Here is a 23,745-nt window from a genome sequence, read left to right as displayed (position 1 = left end):
ACGGATTTCCACTAATTTATTAGTAAATGCAAGTCACCTAAAAGAAGATATGTTGTCCTGATCAGAAAGGACCTCGTAAAAGTAGCTTACTAGAAAATGGGTTAAGGATAATTCACAAGACACACCAATATCCTGCTGTTAAAGGGAAGGAGGGAAGCCATGCTGGATAGAAAGAAGCAATTTTTGCATTGCATTTGTGACTCAACCCGTGGATATTTTTGCACTTTACATATTTACTAATCTGCCACAGCGCAAAATTCCCATTTGGTAGGATTTGCAGAAAACCTAATTAATGAGTCAGGATTCCACCTCACCTTTGAGTATTACCAAAGGGCTGTGACTGCAGTGATGAAAGACTTTAATAGAAAACAGAACTTTATTGCTGCATTCATAATCACAAAATGCCTTGACGGCAGCTCCTGTCTCCTAAATGGTTAAAAGCTGCAATTAAAAGTAATTGCCATGATATGAGGGGCAAAATTGTGATCATGCAGTGGTTGCCCCAAGTGACAGGCTGAAGACAGACTACCGAAAAGATACCAGACAGAGACCCACGAGGGGAGTTTCTAATGATTGGTGGTCAATGAATTGCTTTTCCCCAAATTGACCCATCGTGCGATCAAGGAGGTTCTATTACAGTGTGGGAAAGCCCTTAGCTCATGCCTTGTTCCAGTCTCTTAGTTTTAATTACTGCAGTTCTTATTCGCTACATTGTTTTATTTAAGTTCTGCACTAATCTTATAGTTTCTTTTAAAACCCCAGCCTTTTGACAGCCTGCTCAAAGAACCCAGTGGGATTGTAGATCAAAGAAGGCTGAGAGCACAAGGCTCTCTTTTCAGTTAAGGTCAGCTTAATGGGAATATGCTAAATGTTCATAGATGGCAGACAAAGTGCATTCTCCCCCCCTCCACACTGCATGCTTTACAGGGACCCAATTCAACATCAAACTCCGGAGTCGTGCTTGATTTTTCGCAGTGTGCTTGTTTATTAAAATTAAGTTCACAGGTCAATTACATCATTGACCCAACATTCTCTTTATTTATTCGTAAAAATATTCCTTCACAGTATTTAAGAGTAAACTTGCACTTATATACAATATACACACATTTACCGCCCATTCGCCAATGGGCCTTTCATTTGACTTCAGGGTTGCGCCAGCAGGCCACAATCCAGATCACCTGCTCCCTTAACGTTAAACCCCCTTCCGGTCAACAGAGCCGCAGGTGAGGAAAGCGCCCACTTGGGCAACCAGCGGCCTCCGGGGTAGGGCTGAAGAGCCAAGGCCACCAGCAGGTCAGCCCCAAGTCTCCCGCCAGCCCAGAGTCCATAATGATTTATCAAACCTGTTCAGAGTTAAAAACTGTCACTGGACAAGAAGTTCCCGTGGTATTCTTGTCCGGAACCCCGCTACTGCCCTAACTGACTCCTTATCAATGGGGATGGGTGGGTGGGTGTCTTCTCTAGGAGACGTCCGACTCCTGAGCGGTCAGCGGACAAAGAGGGGGTCTCTAAGCTGGTCGCGGGCTTTTATGCCTCGCGCCCTACCACTACTTCCGGGGCGCTCCGCCGTCCCTTGTTCCTATTGGTCCTGGAACCGCGTCCACTTCCGGGTCACCTAACCCGGAAGTGGACCTACTCCGGGTCGGCCCTTTGGCTGCCACTAACGACGCCATTCCCCGAGGGGGTTGGCGCCTTGCATAGATGGCAGACAAAGTGCATTCTCCCCCCCTCCACACTGCATGCTTTACAGGGACCCAATTCAACATCAAACTCCGGAGTCGTGCTTGATTTTTCGCAGTGTGCTTGTTTATTAAAATTAAGTTCACAGGTCAATTACATCATTGACCCAACATTCTCTTTATTTATTCGTAAAAATATTCCTTCACAGTATTTAAGAGTAAACTTGCACTTATATACAATATACACACATTTACCGCCCATTCGCCAATGGGCCTTTCATTTGACTTCAGGGTTGCGCCAGCAGGCCACAATCCAGATCACCTGCTCCCTTAACGTTAAACCCCCTTCCGGTCAACAGAGCCGCAGGTGAGGAAAGCGCCCACTTGGGCAACCAGCGGCCTCCGGGGTAGGGCTGAAGAGCCAAGGCCACCAGCAGGTCAGCCCCAAGTCTCCCGCCAGCCCAGAGTCCATAATGATTTATCAAACCTGTTCAGAGTTAAAAACTGTCACTGGACAAGAAGTTCCCGTGGTATTCTTGTCCGGAACCCCGCTACTGCCCTAACTGACTCCTTATCAATGGGGATGGGTGGGTGGGTGTCTTCTCTAGGAGACGTCCGACTCCTGAGCGGTCAGCGGACAAAGACGGGGTCTCTAAGCTGGTCGCGGGCTTTTATGCCTCGCGCCCTACCACTACTTCCGGGGCGCTCCGCCGTCCCTTGTTCCTATTGGTCCTGGAACCGCGTCCACTTCCGGGTCACCTAACCCGGAAGTGGACCTACTCCGGGTCGGCCCTTTGGCTGCCACTAACGACGCCATTCCCCGAGGGGGTTGGCGCCTTGCATAGATGGCAGACAAAGTGCATTCTCCCCCCCTCCACACTGCATGCTTTACAGGGACCCAATTCAACATCAAACTCCGGAGTCGTGCTTGATTTTTCGCAGTGTGCTTGTTTATTAAAATTAAGTTCACAGGTCAATTACATCATTGACCCAACATTCTCTTTATTTATTCGTAAAAATATTCCTTCACAGTATTTAAGAGTAAACTTGCACTTATATACAATATACACACATTTACCGCCCATTCGCCAATGGGCCTTTCATTTGACTTCAGGGTTGCGCCAGCAGGCCACAATCCAGATCACCTGCTCCCTTAACGTTAAACCCCCTTCCGGTCAACAGAGCCGCAGGTGAGGAAAGCGCCCACTTGGGCAACCAGTGGCCTCCGGGGTAGGGCTGAAGAGCCAAGGCCACCAGCAGGTCAGCCCCAAGTCTCCCGCCAGCCCAGAGTCCATAATGATTTATCAAACCTGTTCAGAGTTAAAAACTGTCACTGGACAAGAAGTTCCCGTGGTATTCTTGTCCGGAACCCCGCCACAGGGCGAGGAGCTTACTGGCGGACTCGACCTCCCCCCCCTGCGCTCAAGGGCTTCGGAGATGGCCCCTAGGACTGTTTCTATAAATATCTCAATACCCGCCTCCGACAGGTGCACTCCGTCCTCCGCGTATAACTCCGGCCTGTCTGTCTGTATCAACTTGTGACGAATCGCTTTTATACTAGATTTCTGTAGGATTTCCGCCACCGACTGGTTCAACCTTTTAATAGATCTGTTCACTGCTTTCATAGGTGCGCCCCGTGCCCACACGAGCCTCGGAATGACTTCCGACCATAGTACTATGGCTTCTGGAAAAATGCTTTTGACTGCTGCTAGAGTAGAGAACAGGGACTCCTTCACTTCTCTCCTTCCCCCCGGAATCATATCGTTGCCTCCACAGTGCAACATGAATACGTCCGGGAAAGGCATGCCTCTGGCCAAAGCCGTTTTAACATCCCTCGGGACGTCCGCTAGGCGCTGCCCGCCTATCCCCACCCAATGATGGTCACAACCTCGCATCATGGTCACCCTGTCCCTGAGTGTCTTTTCGAAGTGCGCCCCGGCCCTGCGAATGAAGGAGTGGCCACACCAACAGATTTGGGTTCTCTTAGGGGAGGTACCTAAAGTAAACATGAAGAGATACAGTAAGACCGAGTCCAAACGAAGGGGACAGAAAGCGAATGATACCAATTTGTTAGACTAATTGCGGGCGGACATAACGTTCATAACATGCTGATTTCCAGCGACCCAATCTCTTGATTACCTGTTCGGGTAGACCCAAGCCCGCAGCCGTTGTCGCTGCTCCAATTCGGAACGAATGAGATGTAAAATCGGCCGGATCAACCCCGACCCTTGCCAGGGTCATTTTTTACTACTCGTGTGAACTGGAACCTGGTAAGGGGTAACCCACTCTCGTGAATCAACAATCTATCATCCGCACCCTGGGGCCTGACTTGGAGGAATACCCTCAGCAAATTGACTGGACAGAATGGCTCTCCCTCTACTCTACCTAGTTGTAACCAGGTCCCTTTACCTAAGGGGTCCGTCTTCGATCTCCGCACTCTAAGACTCAGGACACCTTTGGACTCAATTATATCCGAGCACCTTAGACCCCCTTCCCTATCCGTCCTGGACGCCGGGAGTAATTCTGAGATTCGTAACGCCCCGCAAAAGGCTAAGGTATATGCCACCCGGAATAGTTGCGTCTCATACTGGGAAAAACAAACGAGCGGTAGAGCCTCTAAGATTTTAATCAATTTCCCTACGTCTATCGGTCTCCTGGAATCTTTCTCCCCAGGTGTCAAGCGCTCCCAACCTCTCATTGCCCTTCTAACCCTCTGGTCCTTGGTTGGATCAGACACCCCCTGTAGCCCTGCATAAAATGCTAACGCCGACAACTGTCTTTTCATGAATGCTACCAACTTCTCCTTCTCTTTTTGCTGTACAATGAAGCCTAATACGCTCTGAGGGGCAAAGATGTCCGCTACACCCACACCCCTCAGGTATGCCATATAACAATCCCATGACTTTTGATACATACTCTTAGTCTTGGGGGCCAGGGATGCAGATATCAACTCGGCAGCTGTGGGGCACCAAACTTCCATAGCTCCGCTGGGAAGGCTGACATTGACGTCTCCGCTTGGGGCCAATGCTCCCGGAATTCTGTTAACTTAAAACGAGACAATGCATCAGCCGCTTTGTTTTCTACGCCTGGGACATGTTTAGCAGTGAATTGGACATTATAGCTCAGGCACTGCAAAACTAACTCTTTCAACAGCCTGAGTACCCAAGTACAGGTCGCCCTCTGGTTATTAATTACCATGACTACAGACATGTTGTCCGACCAGAATACTATACTCTTGTTTGCCAGCAAATCCCCCCACAAGTGCAAGGCTACCACTATGGGGAACAACTCAAGAAAGGAAATGTTAGTAGTCAGGCCTCGCTCTAACCAGTCGTCTGGCCAGGGCTGCATGCACCATTTTCGGCCGAATATAGCTCCGAAGCCAATACTCCCTGCAGCATCAGTGAAAAGTTCAAGATCCGTATTAGAGGAGCAAGCTGCTCGCCACAACACCGTGCCATTGAAATCTTGCAAAAAACTTCTCCAAATCAGAAGATCCCCTCTTACCTCGGCTGAAAGCCTCACCCTGTGGTGTTTAGCCGCAGCCCGGACATTGCCCTCGCTATACTCCTGGAGAAGGCCCTGCCCATTGGTATGACCCGCAGAGCAAAGTTCAGTTGGCCCAAAAGAACTTGCAGCTGATGTAAGGTTACCTTCTTTGCTCCCAGGCAGCTATCAATAGCGGCCTTAAAGGCATCCACCTTAGCCTCTGGCAACCTGCACACCCCTGCCGTTGTATCAATTTCTATGCCCAGGAAGGTCAAACACGTGGTCGGGCCTTCGGTTTTTTCCGCAGCCAGAGGTACCCCAAGAGCCTCAGCCAAGCGCTGGAAGCCCAGAAGGGCCTTCCTGCACGACTGGGAACCTTCGGGACCCATGAACAGAAAATCATCCAGGTAGTGGACTACTGAATGTGACTTGTCCGATGTCAGAAACTGCTCCACCGCCCATTCCAGCAACCTTGCAAAAGTCTCGAAAACTGCACAGGCAATAGAACACCCCATAGGCATGCATAAATCTACAAAGTAGCTACCATCAAATGTGAAGCCCAAGAACCTGGTATCTTCGGGGTGAACGGGCAATAGCCTAAAAGCCGATTCAATATCCGCTTTCGCCATTAATGCTCCTTCCCCGAATGCCTGCAATTTCTCAATAGCCGTATCAAACTTGGTATACCTCACCGTGCAAAGGTCTGGGTCTAGCTTATCGTTGACCGATAGCCCTGGAGGACTTGATAGATTATGAATCAGACGGTATTTACCTTCCTCTTTTTTCGGAACTAAACCCAACGGGGAGCAAACCAGATTATGGGTAGGTGGCTCTTTGAAAGGACCCCCAACCCGTCCCAATGATACCTCCTTCATGATTTTTTCTCGCGCTGCCTCCATATTTCGTAACACTGAGCTTTGATTACGGGGCGGGACATTGGTAGGGAGGGCTGAAGACGGGATACGGAAGCCAACTGTAAAACCATGGAGTAGCAATTGAGCCTCCTCGAGGTTATCGTATTTACTGAGGAGGTGAGTCAGGACATGCCGTTTAATGGGAGTTGGTAGCTTTGTCGGGAGTTTTAGTTGGTTTTCCCTTTGGGGCGACGTTGTTGGACTGTTCCTTGGGGTTACCGGTTTTCTTAAAACACCTAACCTCGGGATGAGAGGTTCCACCGCAATACGAACAGCAGTGCTTGAATCTACATGAGACCCCCTGGTACACTCATTTCTATTAAACTGCCAGCAGGCCTGTTTTTTCTCACCGACACCTTTGTCAGTCCGAAAGGACTGATTCTGAGTAGAGGGAACAGGGGTAGGCGTTGAAGGGGCGGAATAGAACACTGTGTGCCACAAATTGATCTCCCGCTGGTCCCATGCTATGCCCGGGTGAACTGCTTTCATCTGTCTAAACATTTTATCATACTTCAACCACCCCTGGCCCGGAAACTCTGTTGCCGCGCCATGATTCAGGGATATATAGCTCATCATTTGTGGACCTAGCATCGGATACTTTTCTAACATAACAGCGGCATATATCGCAAATCCCGTGATCCAATTCTTCATGGACCACTCCACCCACGATTTCTTTTGGTTGTAATCCCCTTCTTTCCCGCCTTTGGGCTTTCCCGCCGCCACCCCTGCATTGATAAGGTCAAACACTTCTACATATTCACCTCTGAGTATTCTTTCCTTCATGTCCGCTGGCACGTGCCACGTGATCCCCGCGGATGGCGATAAGGTCATTGAGGACGAACCGAACATTAACGGGCTGAATGCTAGCAAAGGGTGACCTGTTTGTTGCCCCCCGGCCCCCCCTTGCATCTGGCCATTAGAGGGACCAGCCACATCAACCACGGTGTTCGCCATTGAGCCCTGTGTTAGGCCCCCCGAACTAGAGTAAGCATTCATCACTAAGGGGGAACCGTTTGTCGGGTAGGCCATGGCAGGAAGCATCGAGCTTATGGGGCCGTTACCTATCGCTTGACCGTGCGACCCATATAATTGCATCCCTGGTAACTGGGCGACCCCCCCGGGCTGGACCCAAACTTGAGACACTCCGCTACCCGGTTGGGCCACCACAGGCGGTAACATACCTTGCGGACCGGACCCCCCCACAGAAGTGACGGGGAACCCTCCTATATGCGTGGGCCTAGTCGCTTCGTGCTGCCCTTCGGTATCATCTACGTCTTTATCTGTACCTGAATTCGAGTCAATTGTCTCTGGCACCTCCTCCTCACCTGGTGATGCTGGTCGTGAATCGGCCGGCCTAGGCCGCTTGCCTTTTGCCGCACTTTTAAGTTTTTCTGGGGTACGCTTCGCTCTTTTGCCTCTCCCCCTTTCTTCCTGAGAATTCGCATCTGCTCTAGCCCCGTCTCTCATATTCTTTAGTACCCAATCCATGCCTTTTTCCCTTGTAAACTCCAGCAGCTCCGTAAAGGCGAGGTATTCGTCATTTTTGGCTGCGGGTTCTTTGCCCTTCGGTGCCCTCTTCGGCGGCATCCTGCACTTAAAGAAAACAACGTTAAAACTTATCGTAGATACTCCACGCCTTTAGGCCCACCGCGCCGCGGTTGGGCCTGTACCCCCGGAATCAGATTGAGCTGAAAGCGACAGCGCTCACCCGCCCCCTAGACCTGAGGACGCGATCCCCCCCAACAACAAATGTGCAAATCAAGAAAATACGCATGAAACGCTTAACGTAATCTATAACACACTGCAAGGCCCGCTAACCTAGATCACGAGTCGGATTAACTCTCGCTGTATACTCCTACGCGATGGTCCCGCGATGTCTTCTCTAGGAGACGTCCGACTCCTGAGCGGTCAGCGGACAAAGAGGGGGTCTCTAAGCTGGTCGCGGGCTTTTATGCCTCGCGCCCTACCACTACTTCCGGGGCGCTCCGCCGTCCCTTGTTCCTATTGGTCCTGGAACCGCGTCCACTTCCGGGTCACCTAACCCGGAAGTGGACCTACTCCGGGTCGGCCCTTTGGCTGCCACTAACGACGCCATTCCCCGAGGGGGTTGGAGCCTTGCAGATCTTTATTTTGAGATTTGTTTGGTTCAGGGGAAGTGGAAGGATAATACAATCAGGCCTGGCTTAACAATAGTCTTGCTGTAGTTGTGGTTAACAGTTTGATCATAGGCTTTCTTTGTTTAGAATAGCAATAGTTTTATGGTCTAAAACATGCTGCAGATATCACATACACCACGGGGTTTCTAATAAAATAAATGGATTATACATTTTGATAGCAGACTACTGCACAGAATCAGACTGTCCATTTGGTTGATCAGCTATACTGCCTTGAGATATCACTCAAATGTTTTATATTTTGGGACAGTTTTATATATCGCGCACTCGACCCAACTGTATCAGAGCACTTTACATGTGCACCAATTACTTTACAGATGGACAGATTCATTTTGTTAGGGACATAGAGATTACGTGATTTGCCCGGAATTGCAGGATGTTGAGCATCCGTGCCGAAACTCGAACTTGGTTCCCCAACTTCGAGGTTGACCGCTCTAGCTTGTTCTCTCTCCTTTAATCATTGTAAAATTGGCTTGCACCCAATTAGCACATACAATTTATGTGTAAGTCCTTAGTAAAGTAGTAGTACAGGTACTTAGGCCCTGTAAATTAAATGCTGCTAGTGGGCCTGCAGCACTGACTGTGCCACCCACATAAATATCCTTTTAATATAAGTCCCAGGCCCACCATTGCAGCCCAAATGTGCTATTTTAAATTGTGATTTTAACCTGGCAAGTAAACCTTTAGCCAGGCCTAAACCTCTCTTTTTAATAGATGTAAGTCACCCCTAGGGTAAGCCCTGAACAACCCATAGGGCAGAGTGCAGTGTATTTAATAACTTGGACATGTCTCTTTAAGTTATACATGTCCTGGCAGTGAACAACTTCTAAATTTGTTTTTCACTACTGTGAGGCCTACCTCCAATCTGATAACAGCGGGTTACCTTATTGTATTGTGTTGTATAGTAATTGCATTTATATAGCGCTTCTTACCCCTGACGAGGCGGCAAAGTGTTTTTTCGGCGAGTCGAGAGCTGTCTGGAACCCATAAAGGATTATTGGTGAATTAGTACAGTCAAATATGAAAGTAATTTGAGTGGTGGATATTAGTCAGTTATTTAGATTGAGCAGGATAGCGGAGGAATAGAAAAGGGAAAAAGGTTTGCATATATATATAGCACTTGTTACCCTGATGAGGTGTTGAAGCGCTCTTTTGGCGAGTACCACGCTAATCCAGAACCCATAAAGGATTAGTATCACATTTAAGGAGTGATAACTGTTGATTGGAAGCAGGTAGGAAAATCATGTTTGGTGTCTAGGGAATCATAATTTGAAATACTCTTTAATGGTAAATTCAGACTTTAAGTCATAATTCTAACTTTTAGAAAGCTGGCATTTTCTAGTCCTACCCATATGGGGCCTGCACTCTGTTCCTGGGTCACATGACTGGGTGTGGTAGGCCTTTGTGCATTTGTCCCAGATAGTATCACGAAGGAGGATCTGGGTGTTGACAGGATCTCTGACTTGATAGGGGGCAAAGTTGTTACCTACCGCACTTGCACTTCAAAGGCACTGGCTCAGCTCATGCACCAGTGGTTAATTTGAGCCAGTGGTTTCCAGTGCTTGGGACCTGCACTTAATTGTCGACAGTGGCACTTATAACAGTCCACTACATGGTGACACTGTTTGTGCAGTTTTGAGATGACAACAACAATTGTTTACTGATTCAATATACATTAAAAGTTACAAGATCCTGCCACCTAGCTATTCTTATAAGTTTGGGTGGCCTAGAATAGTCTTAATTGGCACACCTGTAAGAGTGTGATGTTTAGTAGTTATGTTGGTACTGTCATTGGCATTGCTGGCAGGGGCAAAGGGTAATGCAAGATGCAGTGACCTCATGACACATTTATTTTTACAGATTGAGCACTGTCACAAACAAAGGTTTATGCAATAGCCTACTGTGCCCCCAGACAAACTGGGACAAGGGAAGGGAGGCAGAACATTTCAGACACCTTTGTAGGGGGAAGCTCCTGAATCTTCTTCCACTTCAAAGTGGGCATTAGGTATAAATATTGGATCCTTAGATCCACTCTTCAGAAAGCTCCTGAGCCTGTGGATACTACAGGACACCCTGCTGCTCTGCTGCTTGAGGCCTACGTTGCTTGCTGAGAAGGGAGACTGGACCTGCAGCTTTCATGCCAGGCTCAAGTGACTCCAAGGGTCCACTGACTCACCTTCTGGTAGAACTGCAGTGGCATAACAAATTCAATAGGCCTCCCTGATTCTACCCAGCTGACCTGCTGCCCTAACCTTCAACTGGACCTTCCTGAGCCCTGGTGGCCTCTGCTGGAGTGAGTTCCTGACTCCAAATAGATACGCCTCAGGTCCTGGACTCTTGGTGTGACATTGGTTGAACTCTTCCTTGAAGGCAAGGAGAAACACTGAAGTTTTGGGCTCTTCGTGACCACCAACAGACCTGTTCACACCAAGATCTTGCCACCTGCACCTCCCACCACTAGAGAAGTCTGGCGATGGTAGATCCACACTTTGCGCCACAGCATATGCAGCCCGTGGTGACCATCGACATGAATCTCCAGCAACAACCATCCATGACGCTCAACAGGATCTTTCTTTATGCTACAGCGAAAACCGTCTGTGACGCCTGACCTGCTCTCTCTTTGCTCCTCGCATCCTCCTCCACCATGAACAGAATTCTTCACACTTGCTTTTAGAAGTTAGATTTTCAGTAGGACTAACCTGATCCCTGTATCTGGCCCATGCTTCATTGCAGTTGGCTTGAACTTGTGACTTTCACACAGTCTTGCACGACCAGATAGCCATGAGTGGTAATTTGTGCAAACGCATATGTCCACTTTACTGATTGGATTTTTGTCATTTTGGTGTCAAATAATTTACTACATTTGAGTCTATTTTTCTAAATTGGTGTTGGAATATTTTTGTGTTGTCTCGTCCCACTATTTCTGTTTGTGTACTGCATAAATACTTTACAGATTGCCTCTTAGTTAAGCCTGACTGCTTTTGTGCCAAGCTACCAGAGGGTTAGCCACACATTAATTTTGTGACATTTTGTGGTTCATCCTGAGAACCACAAAAAACAAAAATGTGTGGGGGGGGTTCAGGGGGAATATTTAATGACCTGTTCATCCTGAGAAGGCTTATGGCTGTTGCTTGAGTAGGTTTTCATCCCCCTTAACCAACCACCCAATTTCTCACATGCATTGACGCTCTTCTTGGATAGTTTGTGTAATGTTTTAAATATCTGTGCTGTCTAGTGCCCAATCTTTGAGTTTGATATCACCTGTGGGATAGCACTGCTGCCTAAAACTGATTGGAAGACTTTTGTGATGTGAAGGACACTGCTGCTGTCTAAATTAAAACCAGTAAGTTCTGTATAACGTGTGAGATAGTTCTGCTGTCTGAAGGACGGCACAACCCCTGCAATATGGTTATTTTGTGTCAACAGCAACCACATAAAATATCTCCATAGTCTGAGACATAGCCTTATTGTCATCAATAAAAACCTCTGCCGTCTACATCCCTTGAGGCACAGCTCTGCTGTGTTAGCTCTGTGCTTGCAAGGTTTGTGGTCATGAGTTATGGCCCTGCTATATAAAAGGAAATGGGATTTGGCTCACCCTCACATGGCACTGTGTCTTTCATTCCCTTAGAAAAACTAAAGTTGCTAATAGAAGGGACGCTGGCAATTATGCTAAACATGGGCATACATCAAAGTAGCAAGGTTTACTTTCTACTTGAGCACTTTCCTCTGAAATTAGAGCTTGAATGCATAACATGTAAATAAAAGTATGCCTTCAAACTGCAGCTAAACTGCAGTTCATAGGTAACCCCTTGAAGTGCTTTAACCCCACAGCACACACGCTTTGGGATCTTCATAATCTCTTTGATTTGCTAATCTAATTACCTCCTTTGTTTTTTATAGTTCTGATGGGGGCAGTAACTGCTGATACTGGCCCCATTGGAATATAGAAGTCACTTGTAATGACTTTTTGTAATCCTTTTGCTGGATTCCCTTATGTGCTCAAAGTATTTATTCTTTTTTGTGATTTTGCTCCTGTTCAACTATTTTCTAGATCTACTTCTTTTGTAGCTTAATATTCATTTAATATGTGTTGTAATTATATATTATAAGTCAGTTAAATTGCACACAATATAGTAATTTTCCTCTTTAAAGTCAATCACAAATCATCGTTTTGCGGTGTTTTAACAGGGAAGAAATAATCTATCCGTCCAGTGGCTGAATTGCACAATGCTTAGTAAACCTGGGCTTGAATCCGAGTTTGCCCATTCAACAAAACTGTGTGATCATACGCAAATAATTTTATTGTACTGTTCATAATTCACCTTGTCAAATTTGAAAGCACCTCGAATTATTGAGTTCCAGATGTGTGCTATATGAAAACCTTGCTTATATTATTTTATTCACTGTAATGGTGTTTCACATATAATTACACTTTTGCCCACTTGTCAGATATGATGCCATTAATTTATGAGGGTGATCCCTATAAGTTTACTAATCACAATCAGATTAAGCCAAAACATTGTTCTGAGAGAATCTCTGCTAAACAGCTAGTAGCTATGGCACAAGTAGTAGGCAACCCCAGGAGAAGTGCATGTTGCATTTATTCAGTACCAACATATATTAAAGTATACAACGCAATACAATAAAATGGCCAACCTAATTTAGGAAAAACAGAGAAAAACCTAATGAGCAAGTAGACACGAAGATCATTTACATAGGGTAAGGAAAAACAGAGATATGATTTAAGGCAAAAAGTGTCTAGAAAAAGTAAAGAGTAATTGAAAAAAAGAGTTTGCTGTTGGCCGGGACCTAGGTGCACCTTCAGACCTATTGCGATGGAGTGCAGGTAAGATACACTAAGCAGGTCATTCTGTTCTCAGAAGTTTTCTTTGGACTTGGGGCCTTATTATGAGTTTGGTGGTGTGGGCTGCCACGCCGCTGCCCTGCTCCATAAACCGCCAAACCTCACCGTCGGCCACCCGCTAGATTATGAGTTATCTCATGGTCTGGCAGGTGGTCCTTTGGTGTTCTCATGGCAGTGCCTATTATAAAAGCACCACATTGGGTGTGGTAAAGCACGTTCTTGCACAACATGGACTGTGCAGTTCATGCCATGCACGAAGGGGACTGCATGCAGACAGGGAAGCACACCATGTGCCCCCCTGTATGCATTCCATGGCCCTTAAGGCAATAGGGGGCCACGGAGAGCCCTGTTTGTTTCCTCACCACCACACTTTCATGGCGGGCTAAAAGCTTTTGGCTGGGCAACACTTTATTTCTCGGCCAATGAGGATGCTTCACAGGTCAGATAGATTTTCTGCATCGCTTTGGTCCCAGGTTTTCTCTTTGGATTTAGGTGCATTTTTGGATTTTAAAATCTTCCAGCTGTGCAAGGTTAGAAGATGTAGCTGGGTAGGGCTCCCTAAGGTTGCATATCTTCAAAGTCTGCTGAACCTCCTTCTAGTGTGGCAAAAAACTGTTTTTCTTGCTCGCCTAGGGTGTGACCTTTTGGGCTAGCTTCAACACCTTGTCATGGCCCAAGAGATGTTGAAAACATGACTAGCTCCTACTTTACTTCAACTGCTGGGAAAGCCCCTTCTGGCCAGTCCTTAGCCCAAGGTCTTCAGGGCAGTCATCTAGGCACCAATTCTCTATCTAGCCAGGTCTCATGCAGTGTTCAGTCTTCTTTGGTCTAATGGGTCAGGAGTGCTACTGTTTTTTTTTACCATGAAGTAAGGAAACAGGAGGCCAACGACTTGATCTTTGAAGAGCATTTGCAATCCATGTATGCACGCAGGAGCCAGGAGTCCTTAAGTCCTTGAATGCAACCTCTTCTTTCAGCAGGAGTCATGGGCCTACTTCAAGCAGGGCCTTCTTCTTCAGGAATGTTCTGTGGAGATGACATTTGAGGTGACAGATTTGTCCAGTGCTCTAGATAGTGACTGTAGCAATGTCATCACCCAATCCCTACTATTCCCTATCAGCGTCACCTCCTTTCGCATCACCATTTGCCTTATTGTAAAACTACCCAGTAGCCCCTGTTCCAAAGAGGAATAATCATTCTGCCACTCCCCTATTTACATGAGCTCTCATTCCACCTGACAGAGTGCAAACTGATCCTCTACCCAACTATCACTGGAGCCTGGCTGTCTAGGACTGCCCTAGGATAATAATAGAAGGAGCCCGCCTTGGTGTCTTCATGTCAGAAGACATAGTACTAAGTGTTAGAAATTACCATTTTTTTGTGTTGTACCTTCAGAATTGTGCCTTATTTTGCCTTGTGATTTCTGTAGAGCTCAGTGCACTTTACCCCTGCTAACCGGCAGTACAGTGCCTTTGCTCCCCTCTACACATCATGCAATTGCCATATGCCTGATTGGTATGTTTAACTTACCCGTATAATGCTAGTATATGTAACATAGTACAGTTAGGCTCATCTGCCTGAATGCCACCAGTTGGCTACAGGGCCCATTGTGCCACCCACTATAGTGGCAGTACAAACATGATTGTAGGCCTACCATTTGTAAACTCTTTGTGCAATTTTAAAACTGCAACTTTGGCCTGCCAAAATAACCCCTTTTGACAGGCCTAAACCCTCCTTTTAAATATGAATAAGTCACCCCTTAGTAGGTCTTACTGCCCACAAGGCAGTGTTCAAGGAATTGAAAAGTAGGACATGACCACTAGAGTTACCAGGCTTAATGTATGGCCATTGTATCACTCTTACAAAGCTCTTACTGAATTCTAACTTGCTTAAGGTTACCCAAAGATAATTCTATGACAATGTGTCAAAGGTTTTCCATATGCCTACACCCACATTGCCCCCCAACTCTCATCAAAGATTATACATTATAGCCCTTTGGCCGGAGTGGCGTCCCCTGAATACGGCTCTGGGTAACTAAGAGTTTTCCAGTTTCTCTGGTGCCAGAATTATTGAATCCTCAACACCAAACCCGATAATTCCATCCCTCTACATCAGACCCAGAGATCTCTGAGGAGCTGCTTGGATTGCAGTCAGATCCTGCACCTGGCCCCTGCCTGCACTAGTACTATATCTAGGGAGGAAGCTCACCCAGCTGACATGAAAGGATTTTTGCCCTCCCATTGCCCCATCCCCAGACCTCCCACGGCCGACAAAAAAGGCCCTCACAACATTTACCACCTGCTCCAGGCAGCTAGTAAATATTTGAGGATTTGGGCCTGTTATTTTCCCTGGAAGAGGGAAAAACGTGAGTAATTGGACCTGATTTTACTAGGGCTGTGTGTTATTCCCCATTGCTGGAGAAAAACGTGCAATCCTGTCACTTTACGGGGAGATACCTGGTATGGTTAAAACTGTCCCCTGTTATCTTCCTGCGGAGATAACAGGAAACTCAGAATGAGTTCATGCTTCCGAATAGAATTTCTGGCATCATCGGACCTGGGTCTTTTTGTGCCTCCCCCTCTGCCACCATACTGAAGTATTTGTTTGGTGATCTATTGTTAACCCTTATTCTGTTTACAAAAGTGTGGCTGAGCTCACGTTTAATTTTTATGGGGATTCCACATATGAAATGTACTTTTGTACAGTGCAATACGTTATTGAAATAACTAGCTTTCTTCTTTAATCTCTTTTTCCCTCATATTTTTCTTCTTTTGTATTATTCTGCTTTACTTCGTTTCGATTATTTTCCTTACTTTCTCTTTTTCCATTTTCTTTCTTCTTCCTCTCTTCATTATTTCAGAATATTATTTGAGAATATTCTAAAGTTATTTGTTCAATATCTAATCATGTGGCTTGTGAACACACATCGCTGTTCATGTATGCAGTACTTCCTTTCCATTAGCTATATTATTATTATTATAATTATTATTTGTAGGAAAACAAACCAACCTGGTAAAGACAGCATAGGTGTTATGCTGTCTTTCCCCCATTGTTTTGTTTTCCTACAAATAATAATAATAATAATAATAATAATAATAATAATAATAATAATAATAATAATACAAATAATACTAATATTAATACTATTATTATTATTAATAATAATAATAATAATAATAATAATAATAATAATAATAATAATAATAATAATAATAATAATAATAATCTTCATTCTGCAGTAATCACAGCCATAAAAGACAAAAAAAAACTGGAAATATGAATCAACAACAATTCATTTAAAAGTTCAATTAAGATTTGAGCAAGATCGCAAAATTCCTAGCATCCATCAGTCACATCTAGAGTTTCTGGATCTTAATGCTGCTCTCAAGAAGTTCATTAGTACAAGAAGCGTGCCATCATTGGGCAGCAGCTGCAAATACAATAAAACAACATCCCCATGTATGAATCTCAAATCTATTTAAAGGGGTTTAAGGCACAGTCTCCAGGGACGAGTAAAATATTTAAATTAGAGAACAATGTAGGATATCCCGTGGAGACCTCTTGTCGCAGCCACAGGGACCTTTATCCTCTACAGAAAACAAAGCCAGCCGGAGATGCTAAAAGATGGTGGAGCTGATTAAATCTGAATAAAGTTAATAAAAAATCTGTCGGAGGCACTGGATAAAATAGAGAGATATTTCTCGATACCCTGGACTGATTTAAGTAAACATACCCTCTCACCACGGTTTTCCTAAGTTTGTTCGCCTCACGGAAGGACATGGCATATTCTTTTACTATTTCCAAATCCTGGGACTTCACTGTATCATATTCCAGTAAAATATCTGCTCTTCCTAGGGCTGTAAGGGTCTTCTTGACATGCGTAACCAGGGGATTTTGAATAAGTGGTCTAGTGAGAGGCAGTCCAGGATAAATGAGCGATTAAAAGCTGTCTCATCACTAGCCCAGATCTTCGCCCAGCACAACAAAGGCTTAACTGCCACCAAGTCAGTTATATACTTAAAACGTAATTTTTGTGTACAGAGAATGAGGGGTTATCCTGGTGGACTTTCAAAATTTGTCTCAAATATTTATTTTGTACGGTCTGTAGTTTGTTGACCCCGATACACACTCCCAGACCTCGCTACTGTACAGAACCTTAGAAATGCAGAAATTATAAATGCAGAAAGACTGGTATAGCTTTAAGATCACCCCCGGCGACCAGGTGCCTGATCAATGGTTGTAGTTGGCAATAGCTTCCATTGATTTTTAATGTTCATTAGCTTCCCCTCCTGCAAGTATTTCCAATTTAATTTTGCATCAAATAAAATTCCCTACAAATAGGCCATCAAGTGACTGCAACTTCTTTCCAAAGGTGGCTGCTAGACGTTGCAAGTTTGTTCATTTTTTGTTTGAGTTGATGGATGCCTAAGTGGATGCTTCCTTCAATCTACTTCCTTTACGAATGCGGATCTAATTTTCTCAACAAATATGGCCTTTCACCTCGCTACCCATACTTTTCACTCTATCCATGGAACTGTGGGCTCGAAGAGAGCGGAACATCACTTAACCCATTGAGACTTGCTCCACTCACACATATGGTGCTTTCCGTTGATAACAACCAGTGTCTGTAGTGGTGCACTGCAGACATCCCTTTGGGCACACCTTATCTCCTCCTTGTGAAAGAGGATTCCAAACAAAAGTTTTTAAGTTGTTTCCTTTATTGTAATGATTCTTGTCTCTTTATATCTTATGGTACATTATTTTGATGATGAACTCAATTTTTCATATTTGCATCAACGACACAATTGTGATTAAAATCCAATGCATTTCGGGCATGTGAGTCCCGCCCTTCATCAGGGAATCAATTCTATAAATGAAAATAAAATGCAAACCATAAACAAATATGCTGTGTGTGTCTCCAATAGATCAAAACCAATATTCAACGATGCGCACATGTCGTAGAACAAATAATAGTAAAACCGTGTATGTGTTACCGCTAACACCAGGGTATACCCTTATCTGCCCGTGTCAATATCAACCAGAAGCAGTCACTTCATCTACACTTACGTGTCGTGTTGTACCAATACTTGACTTGTACATGGGTATTACTCCAAGTTTTATTTACTGTGGAAATGATAAAAGAAGAAACAATGTTTCCTATCAGCACTTTACTAACCGAAATTTACATCTCCAAAAAGAAAACGCTAACAAAAGCCGCTAACACAAAATCTATCTAGCAATTTCTGATAGATGTAACTGACCTTAACTGCTTTCCGTTGATAGTCACTTCAAGGTCTGTAGGTACATATGCAGGTTCCCATGGATTGTGGCACCCACTTATTGCTGAATGTCCTATCCAACCCCTTATTAGTTAGTCTCACACTACTGCTGCATTTAGGAACCATGGTCCATGTAAGACTCTACTTGTTTGCATGCCAATTCGGAAACTTCCGTTGACCGCATTTTTATCACTATTGTTAGAAGGTTATGTGACACTCTATGAAGAACAACTTTTTCTTGGTTTTTCAGAAAAGTTGAAATTCTGTTTTGTGGTTTCAAAACAATCGACATAAATATTTTCAAGACTCATACATTCACACATATAAAATGTGCATTGCTTACCTAAATTAATAAACAAAATCAAAAGATGAAAGCAAAACCGAAAATGGGGGAGTATTAGCGTTAAAAATCTTCAAACGTCACAAAATGTCTTCATATCCATTCACTGTAAGTGACAAATGTCTAGACACAGGTGACTTGCCTGGTACATTTGATGACTGTTCAGGCTTTGTAACCTTAATATCTCTCAGTTGTCACTTTCTTACTGGATTTCGATATTGATGTCCTGGGAGGGAAGGTGTAAACTTCCCTGCAATTCAATAAAATGAGCAATGTATTGAAATTTAGACTAATGACCCAATAAACACTGAAGGGTGGCAGAGCCACTTTTGCACAACAGCAGGAGCCATTAATAATCAAAATACAATTCAAAGCTAACTTGTGAATTGTAAAACAAGGTCATTTGTTTTTTGAGCAATTCACTGACATGTTTCTGAAGAATGCAGAGGTATTTTCTTCAGTATTAAGGAAATTATGTTGCTTTTATTTAGCACTATTCATGTCTCCACTTGGCTATTTCAGAACACATTTCAAAATAAATAATTGTCAAATAGGAAAATGCTGGTAGGCCTGGTTATGGTAATGAATAAGAAACAGATAGGTGTTGCTAGTCTGTCTTTATCTTGTAGTCTTTCTTCTTACATCCTCAGTTGCTGAGACTTATGTAGTTACTATTGATGGTTTGTTTCAATACAACAGCCATACTTTGCATATGTCATCAAAGACTAGCACCGGGGAATGGGGAATGGTAAGCTTACATTGTGCTCCAAAGAGAATGTTAGCATTAATCGAGTACTGCCTTGGATTACCGATGATTTCTGAATAGCGAGAATTGTCTGTAGTGTATACTCCCATACATCTGGGATATGTGCGAAGAAGAGGTCTGCCTTTGTGTTCTTGTCTTAAAGCTAATGTATGCATCTGTAATGAGAGTGTGTCTTACCTCCCCTCCAGTGCCGGCTCGTGTAGGGCGTTCCACCGGGCGGTGACGTGGGACGGAGGAGGGGCAGGGTGGGGGGTGGTGTAAAATATGGGAAATGGACGATTACAGGTAAGTAACGTAAAAAATAAATAAAACTAATTTTGTTGCACGCGCTGCATCGCATTTGGCGTTGCAGCGGGAGGACCCTTTCCCATTTGCAAGTGTTTTCTGTGCAGGGTGGTAAACTGCGACTGTTTTACGGTTGCAAAACAGTCATACATAGGTTCAGGAGACGCTATTTGGAAGGGACGCTCTTGGAATGCCCCTTCCTAATAGCAAGTCTCTAATTCTATTTTGCGAGTTGCAAATTGATTTTCAAATCACAAAATAGGATTAGAACATGGGTCACTCGTTTTTTGCAGTTGCAAACGGGTCTAAATCCCATTTGCGCCCACAAAAAGCGTTAGTACAACTTGCCCTAAGTGTGCACTTAAGTGCAAATCTACACTGTGAAATGGTGAATAGCAAAAAATCTGTAAATTGACATCTAGATGCAAGAGTAAATTTACATGTGAATCCTTTGAGTGTGACCTAATATGATTTTTTACTTATTACTTGGGAAGGCCTGACATCCTCCCCAACTAATAACCCAATTTCTTACATTATTCACACAGTTTTGCTTTCACTTATGCATGTTTTACTCCTAAATTACAAAAAGGAAATGAAGAGTATGTCAAGAGTACTCCTGGCTTAGTCTTGAAATTCAAGTGGAAGCCATGGTACTAGAAGAGTAAGTCACACCATTCTTTGTGAATTGGTCCCACATGTGCTCAGCGGATTTGATTATATATGAACTCACTCATTCAACTCATATACTTTGTGAACCCTAATAAGAAACAGTGGTTCAAGATGCTCGACTGGACAGGAGTCACTGCCATGAAACTCTGTTCCACCCCTGAAGGAAAGACCCAAGATCAAACCTTCTCCGGATCGGGCATTGGGGAAGATGTGCCTTGTTCTGAGAGCAGAGAGGCATTTTCCAAACAACTATGTTCTATACAAAGTGTAGAGAGGTATTGCCAAACACTTCTGTTCTAAACATACCCTTCCACGGTGTCAGGGACCTGCAATCGGTGAATGGTGTCTTAGACTACAGTCATTTCTGAAGTTGTATTGTGCACTGCCAATGCAAACATCTCAAAAGTGGTGAGCATTGTAATTGCTTGAATGTGTATTAAACCGGTGTAAGTTTTTAAGTTCTTTATATTTGAGTCTTTCATAAAAAATAAACATTGTATCAATAACGAAGAATCTCGGTACACCCAGGTTGTACTGTTAGCAAATACATCCTGAGGTAATGATATATTTCAACAATCCAAAAGAAGACAGTTGGCTATGGGAACATATTTTAGAAATGATGACAGTGGCTGTTGTATGGTAGTATATAGCTATATATATAAAAGTAACGCACCAGAGCTCTATGCAACTGTACATATATTATTCACTGCATATTGAACATTACAGCACTTTTGCTCCGTTAGACTTTAGAAAAAATAATCAACGTTTCGTCTCATATTGATGCACTGAATTCATCTGAATGTGCCAGTATTATAATTGAAAACAGTCAAGCGTATTATGTCATTCGTTTTTCAGTATAAAAGAGAAAGGGATAGCTTAAAGATTTTGTATGTTTTTTCTTCTGTTCTGTCTCTAAACATTGTCGTTTCTCTGTGGAATTGCTCAAGGTTTCTTCCAGCCACAAAATCGGAAGAGTATGCGTATTCTACAGCAACTACATTTTTTTTGTAAAGCACACAAAGCAATCTCAAGTGATTTTAAGTGCTATCAATGTTTGGTAGATGAGAGGAAATGTGGCCATGGTCATAGCTGCCGTCTTTGAAAGTAGACAACTAGGCGTCGGCTCAACATCCTGTGTTTTAACTTAATTTTACTGTGCTTTAAAAAAAAATCAAAAGAAATCTGACCTTGTGTAATGTAATCTGGTGCTCATGTAAAGCACTCTGATGCCTAAGGGTCAAGTTTGTGCTATATAAAACTGGAAAAAATTTTGTACTCACAGGGAGATTTGTCAGAGTATAGACAATTGATATAATGGGATTGGAACACAGGCATTTGACACCATATTTTGCACACATGCTGGTGAAATGTGCGCAAATGCTTACAGATTATATAAATTGCATGGTTGTAATTTGTACTGATATTTGCACTGCCTGAGAAGAGTAAAAATTATATTTTTTCCGAGTGACTTGCAAAACCAACTTATTGCTATGGTTGGACCTTAAATTGCTGGTGGAAATATCACTGGAAAAATGTAGTTGTATCAATATACATTTTGAGGCTCATTCACAAAAGCATGTATGAGTACAAGAAGTAGCCCTATAGGAATATATCTTTACATATTCATATACCTATGGGAATCAGCCTCTCCATATTATTAAAAGTGTATAGGGAACAATATTTTCTCCTTGTGTCAACTTTAATTGCTTTTCTTTTTCTGCATCCCCCTTTATGTATCGTTGATCACTAATTAATACATGTTGGACATGGCCCTTTATGGCATGTTCATCCCTAAACTTTTTGCCTTATCCTAGCCTTTTCTGTGACCAGGTGTTGGTGGTTTTAGGCCTCTGGGCACTTTAGCACTGCCGTCCAGTGTAAAGTGTGTGCACTCTCTGTGTTATATGTGGTGAGATTGGCCTGCCCTCCTATAGGAATGCATTGGGGACTCCCTGATCAGTGTGGCAATGGTAATTCTGTATATGGGAGGAGCAGAGTGGCTGAGTTTAGTATGTGTGAAATTGTGAAAATAAATGCTGCGCAATGGTGTGCGCAGATTTATTATGTCTATTTGAGAAATGCCACTTTTAGAAGTTGGAATTTCTGTGTGCTATGTGTCTACCAGCCAGATGTGAATTGCATGTCTGGCTTGTGAGTGACAGGGGCTAGGAGGTGTGTGTGACTCCAGGAGGGGCAGGGTGAGTCAGCCCTAGGCTGAATGGGAGTAGTGGGAGGAGTAATCCCCTGACTCTGAATAGGACTGTGCCCCGCCTGGACAATGCTGGATCCCCACTCCTGTGGCGCGTCTGATCACCTAGCCCCCACCTGACAAAAGGGAAGAGGAGCTCAGAAAACAAAGTCCTCCAATTGCCCCCTGAACCAGTTGCATCTAGTTTCCCCAAACCCAATACTGCAGACAAAGGAATGCTTAATATAAATATAGGAGCTGTGACCCCATGAAGTGGTTCTGTTCTATGCTGGTGGGCTGTTCCTTACTTGCTGGGGGGTTGCTGCTGTTGGGGCCCAGGAGGAACCACCATGGGGGCTTACCTCTCTGCTGGAGGGCGCAGATGTATGACGGTACAACGCGTACCGTTACAACGCGTCCCTTTACGATGCAGTTTTAACAGCGCAAGTCATTTTTAATAGTTTAATTTACTATTATAAACACTAGTCCCCGTGGATAGTAGGGAAGGTTTTGGATAGTAAATTAAACTATCCCCTATCCTAGAGCGCCCTCCAGTGAAAGTCGTTGTAACGACTTTCGTTGTTAAAGCTGCATCGTAACGGTACCGCGTTGTACCAGTTACGTTGAAAAGGATGTTTCCCGGAGGGCGCTGTGTGCTGGCCTCCCTGGGCCCAGCTATCCCCTTGGACATGTTGCTTGAACCCTTTTCCTTTTTTTTGATAGTCCAGGACCTTCAGGACCTTTTTGCTGCATTTTGCACCCTGTGAGCGCTTTATTTTAATTTTCCCCAAAGAAGGGGGAGAGTGAGGGTTATGCAGCGCTGAGCTGCTGCTCTTTTCAAGGAAATCCCGACGTAGGGATTCCCCCGTGAAGCGGTACCGAGCGGGAGCCCACCCCGCATTGTACCTGCCTAGCAGGAGCCTACCTCGATTTATAATTATTTAAAATCGCGGGTGCCCATCCCGCTGTATGTTACCTTTACGGGTGCCCACCCTGCCTATATGCTTTGTTTAATAGCGGGTGCCCAACCCCCTGTTTCACCGCCGCAGCCCGAGATGAAAGAGCACCGAAGACGTGACGCGGAAATCAGGCAAC

At 44.4% G+C, this 23,745-nt stretch overlaps 1 protein-coding gene across 1 annotated transcript in view; it reads right to left on the bottom strand.

Moving 5' to 3' along the window:
* SEZ6L (seizure related 6 homolog like) overlaps positions 1-23,745 on the bottom strand; it is a gene marked incomplete at its 5' end in the record, with an annotated part of 799,882 nt that overhangs the window by 126,622 nt on the left and 649,515 nt on the right. The window lies entirely within an intron of this gene.

Source organism: Lissotriton vulgaris, unplaced genomic scaffold (genome assembly GCF_964263255.1).
Source record: "Lissotriton vulgaris unplaced genomic scaffold, aLisVul1.2 SCAFFOLD_908, whole genome shotgun sequence".
NCBI lineage: Eukaryota > Metazoa > Chordata > Amphibia > Caudata > Salamandridae > Lissotriton > Lissotriton vulgaris.
The sequence above is the reverse complement of the archived record's forward strand: the minus strand, read 5'-3'. Positions and strand labels throughout refer to the sequence as shown.